This window comes from Triticum aestivum, chromosome 4B (genome assembly GCF_018294505.1).
Source record: "Triticum aestivum cultivar Chinese Spring chromosome 4B, IWGSC CS RefSeq v2.1, whole genome shotgun sequence".
In the NCBI taxonomy this organism is placed as follows: Eukaryota; Viridiplantae; Streptophyta; class Magnoliopsida; order Poales; family Poaceae; genus Triticum; species Triticum aestivum.
This window is the reverse complement of record NC_057804.1, coordinates 55,289,976-55,294,903: the sequence shown is the minus strand read 5'-3', so window position 1 is coordinate 55,294,903 and position 4,928 is coordinate 55,289,976. Positions and strand designations below refer to the sequence as shown.

General features: G+C 41.6%; 1 long non-coding RNA gene across 1 annotated transcript; it reads right to left on the bottom strand.

Annotated features, from left to right (window-relative positions):
- Window positions 1-460: 460 nt before the first annotated feature.
- LOC123090967 (uncharacterized) lies at window positions 461-3,849 on the bottom strand. The gene is made up of 4 exons (XR_006442683.1): window positions 3,817-3,849; window positions 3,638-3,694; window positions 1,639-3,431; window positions 461-1,497 (listed from the first exon to the last, which is right to left on the bottom strand). It is a non-coding gene; the product is annotated as an uncharacterized lncRNA (long non-coding RNA).
- Between the last annotated feature and the right edge of the window lie 1,079 nt (window positions 3,850-4,928).

The following is a 4,928-nucleotide window of genomic DNA, read 5'->3' as shown; positions in this document are numbered from 1 at the left end:
TGGCGCACCAGTGGTGTGCCATTAGTATCTGGTATACTAATGGCGCACCACTGGTGCGCCATTTGTATAGGCCACGGTGCGCCATTAGTATGCCTCCCAGGGGCCATGTATACCCAGGTGCTTTGGCATACTAATGGCGCATGACCACGGGATGCGCCTTTAGTAACCGCGGCATACTAATGGCGCACTGTCCAGTGATGCGCCATTAGTATGACAAAGCACTGTCATGTGATGCGCCATTAGTATGAATATTAGGTTTTTTTTATTTTCTGTTTTTTGCACAGGTTACAAAATGTATAATTTGACAAAATATAGACAGCACACATCAACAACAGATTCATCGAATACAATAGAAGATTAGTCTTTGAATACAACTAGATGACCAGTTGCGCCAATGGCGCAAAGGCCGAGAGTAAGCCATGTATTGAAAGAGTGTACATTAATATTATTCAAACACATATTGAAACATATGAAAATAAGTACTTATTGCTGGTAGATAGATACTTAGTAATGATACATAGTGTTCTAAGAAGCTTACGATTAATTATTTACAATGTTATTAGCAAACAAAGTAGATAGTCACATATAGGCGCTATGAAGTGATAAACATTAGACAGAGTCATCGTTGCACCCTTGACCATGGCGCAAAAAGCGAGAGCGAGCCAAGCATTCAAAGTATGTGTATGAGATTGATTTAGAATCAACTTATAAAGATACTTATATTCCATTACATGAAAGCTATGCTTGAAAGAAAATATTCCGATCAATTGGTGATAGCATACATTGGCTTTAAAAGACAGGCTATATTAGCATAGATGAATGGTGTATATAGTGCTTGCCCGTTAACCATTGCTCGAGTCTTGTACCTGCCGTCAACAGGAAGGAAAGAACCTACGACCCAGGCGGACGAACAACCTAGCCGTACACTGCAGACAGGACCAGAGGCCTATAGAGGAACAAAAATAATCAAGCGACTGTATGTAAAACAATAAGCAGATGGTACACCACTGGGAGAGACTGTATTTGATACATATAACAATTGAGCATATTTTTGGAACACCAACTGGACCATGAAACAAACATATATAGCAAGCCAAGAAAAGGAGGAATCATGATGCCACAATGAAAAGAGTAAGTCCAATGGACACAACTACAGAAGTACATGTCATAGGACAAGATGCAAAATCTATATATCAATTAGATATAGAAACAAAAACAGGAAAGAGTAATCATAATGATCTGAGTATGTTGTAGATTTCCTACTGAAATTATAATTTAATCAATTTAATGTCAAGAGAAATGCAATGAGGAAAGGGCCTGTAACATGGAGTTGGTCCAACCCAGCCTCTCTAATTCATGAAACAGTAAGTTAATTGTCACAGTCTTCTAGTTATTAATGGTCCTGCGTCACTAATCTCAACCAACGCCAAAAGTTTGTGATCCCATGAATGTACTAAGCGATTTCCATCAAGCCTGGACCAGCTCTCTTAGATACCCCTGCCAAAAATAGGAAAATGGAACTATGAATACTCTCAGCTTACACAAAATAAAAAACTATGCAGGACATGATAGACACTTAGAATTGCAAAGTTCATTCGATGTCATAAAGCAAAAGACTAAGAACCATTATGTACCAACCTGGACGTTGCCTCTTACTCCCTTAGATATCATGGTTCAACAAATAAACCTCTTACTCCCTAGAAATAGTAAATCCTGCCTTCATCAATTACAGGGAGGAGCTTCCAACTGGATTTGAAGGACCATTTGTATTATACCCCCCCTATACCAGTATAAAAAACAACAATCTTTTCACCATCAATAGTTATCCTGCAACATCATTCAACTCTCACATGATTTAGAGAGAGTAGTAATGAAGCACAGATAATAACATTTGTCAGAAAAGAGTAGGAGAGAAACAAACAGAGTACAATTTGAATGCTCAGAACAATCAAATTAAACACTACAGGGAAAACTAAGAACAATCAACCTTAACTACTGTAGGGAAGATAAAAGTCGTCTCAAATTAACTGCTATTGGCTTTACTAATCTACTATTGTTCAGACTGATTATCAACTACTACAGGAAAAACCAAGAACAATTGACCGCAACTATTGCATGAAAGATAAAGCATTCTCAAATTCTTTTTTCTTTCCGAGTTGAATGACTCCATCCAGACCAAATGACCAAGCTGGTCATAAAAAGGGACATAAAAAAATGTCGATAGAAGTGAATCAGTAAAAACAAAAACAAAAAACTGTATGCGAATAATCAAGATGGGATGAGTGCTTTTAAGCACCATGTCAAGAACCAGAGCCATGGCGAAAATTCTGGTGATTTCATATGCAAATAAACGTGCAAAAGTAGCAAGATGACTCAGACTGACAAACAAATCTCTTGACAGTGCTCTTTGGCAAGTGCTGCAGAGATGGATAATACTCAATCAGTCTCTATACCAATGTCTCCTGTAGGCTGGGTGTAGTACACAGCTTTTGGGAGCTATAGAGTGTGTTCAGCATAGCATCCAAAATAACCCTTGGTGGAATGTGTACAGGATCCATTAGGAAATCCTAAGATGATTTTATAAATGTTAGATTATCGCTCATAAAAAAGGCCATATAAGGATTATTGCCATTGATCAGTACTATGCATATGTAGTATGGTCAAAGAAGATAGATATGAACAATTGGTGTTAGCTACCATGTCAGACTAAAACTAAAAGAACTTGTTGAGTAATCATAGATAGCAGGAAAGTCTATGTTGGTTGCATTTAATTATTCAGTTTTAGTACAGGTGCTGTTCAAGAATGGCAGAACCATTTTCTACCAAAGCTCACTATACTAAAGGCTTATCCAATGCCATAGCAGAGCCGATCAAAGAGGCACTAACGGACAGGGGTCTCGCAAAGTACATCATGAATTTCCATGTCTCAATCTGGCAGTGTAAAACTGTAGGTTCCATGGCTCAAAAAAAGCTAAGTGATTTGAATCTAAAATAAACCTAGGTTTATTACCTATAAGGCCATCCCCAGGAACATCAATCTCTACACCAGCAAGCACATGACCATTCCCGTCGATCTCACACAAGTAAAAAGGCGGAAGCAATGCACATTGTGCTGCCACAGTTCCAAAATTGGAAGAACAAAGGACACCAGAGCACACATTCTAGGTAAACGAAGTAATTACACAATACGAAGCAGGAAAGAATATATGTAAGCACACAAATAAATAGTATAAGGTGAGAGGATAAAACATTCCATGCACAATAAAACCGTTCTACCAAGAACGCTAAAGACACTATGTTAGAGGAACAAAATGTATTGAAACAGTAAACAATTAGCAGGGAAAGTACTAATAATAATCACCTTCACAAGATGAAAGAAAGCAGATGAGGCCCTTGACGAGATCAACAGCACTAGAATCCCAAGAACAGACCTAGAAGAAAACAGTTCATAAATCAGGACACAACCAAGCTTTCTACCCACAAGGAAACTCTTCTACCAAGAATGCTAAAAACAGTATATACAACAGCACGAGCAGAAGGGAATAGGACAGATCTTAACCCCAAACAGAAAAAGGATTCTAAGCACGACCGCATTTCATCGAACAGGTAGAAAGCAAGCGGGGAAAAAGTGGCTCACCTCTGACGAAACGTAAATCGCACAGTTCAGACCGACGCAAGAATCAAGAATTAGATCCTGCAAAGAAGAGAGAGGAATCAGTTACACTTGGGTTGTTTTTTCTCTTAAAGAGGATTGAATCCTAACCCTAGAGCGAGAGGAAAAAAGAGAGAAGGAGAGGCAGGGGCGAAGAGGCATACCAGAGGAGGAGCATGAGGAGCAGGCCTCCACGGTCAGAGCGCCGCCGACCGCCATGGGAGAGATTAGATCCTGCAAAGAAGAGAGAGGAATTAGTTACACTTGGGCGGGCGCGTCGCCGCCTGGTCGTCCTCCTTCTCATGCATCTGCCCCCTCCCTCTTCTCATGCGACGGTGGTGTCGAGGCGGCGCTGGGGCGGCGGGGCGACGGTGGCGTCGAGGGCGGCGGGGCGACGGTGGTGTCGGGGCGGGGCGACGGTGGCGTCGGCAGAGGAGATCGGGGAAGGGGATCGCGGGCGAGGGCGAGGGAAAGAGAGGGGATCGGTACGAAGTAGGGGCGCCACAATACTAATGGCGCACCACCCCTCGGTGCGCCATAAGTACATACATGCTAATGGCGCACCGCGGGTGAGTGCGCCATTAGTAGTTTTGCAGAAAAAGGAATAAAAAAACAATAAAAAAAACAACATTAGTGGCGCACTTTCTGACTGGTGCGCCATTACTAGTTACAACTAGTAATGGCGCACTTCCTATGGATGCGCCATTAGTATGTTTGGACAGGCACACTAGTTCAAAAAATTTTTTGATACTAATGGCGCACCATGGGCCAGGTGCGCCATTAGTAGTTTCAACACTAATGGCGCATCAGAAGGTGGTGCGCCATTAGTATATACTAATGGCGCACCACTTGTCTGGTGCGCCATTAGTGCCAATCCCATCTATAGCCCTTTTTCTAGTAGTGCATGGGTCTCACGACCCAACATTCAGAGCATACAAGTCAAAGCACAAGCGGAAGCTTAACTTGTCTGAGTACAGACAACTATAAATGAAAAAGGCTGAAAAGCCTGACTATCCACCAGATCCTGCCGAGGGCACAACATCGTAGCTGAGGTAACAAGCTAAATGTCGAAGTCCACGAGGAACTACTAATGAGACTGAAGTCTCTCTGCAAAAACATAAAATAGGCAAACGTGAGTACAAATGTACCCAGCAAGACTTACATCAGAACTATCTACATATGCATCATTATTAGCAAAGGGGATGGTGGGGTTTAACTACAGCAAGCCAGCTTTGACTCGGTGGCTAACCTGAACTACGACTGCAAGTAACTCTTT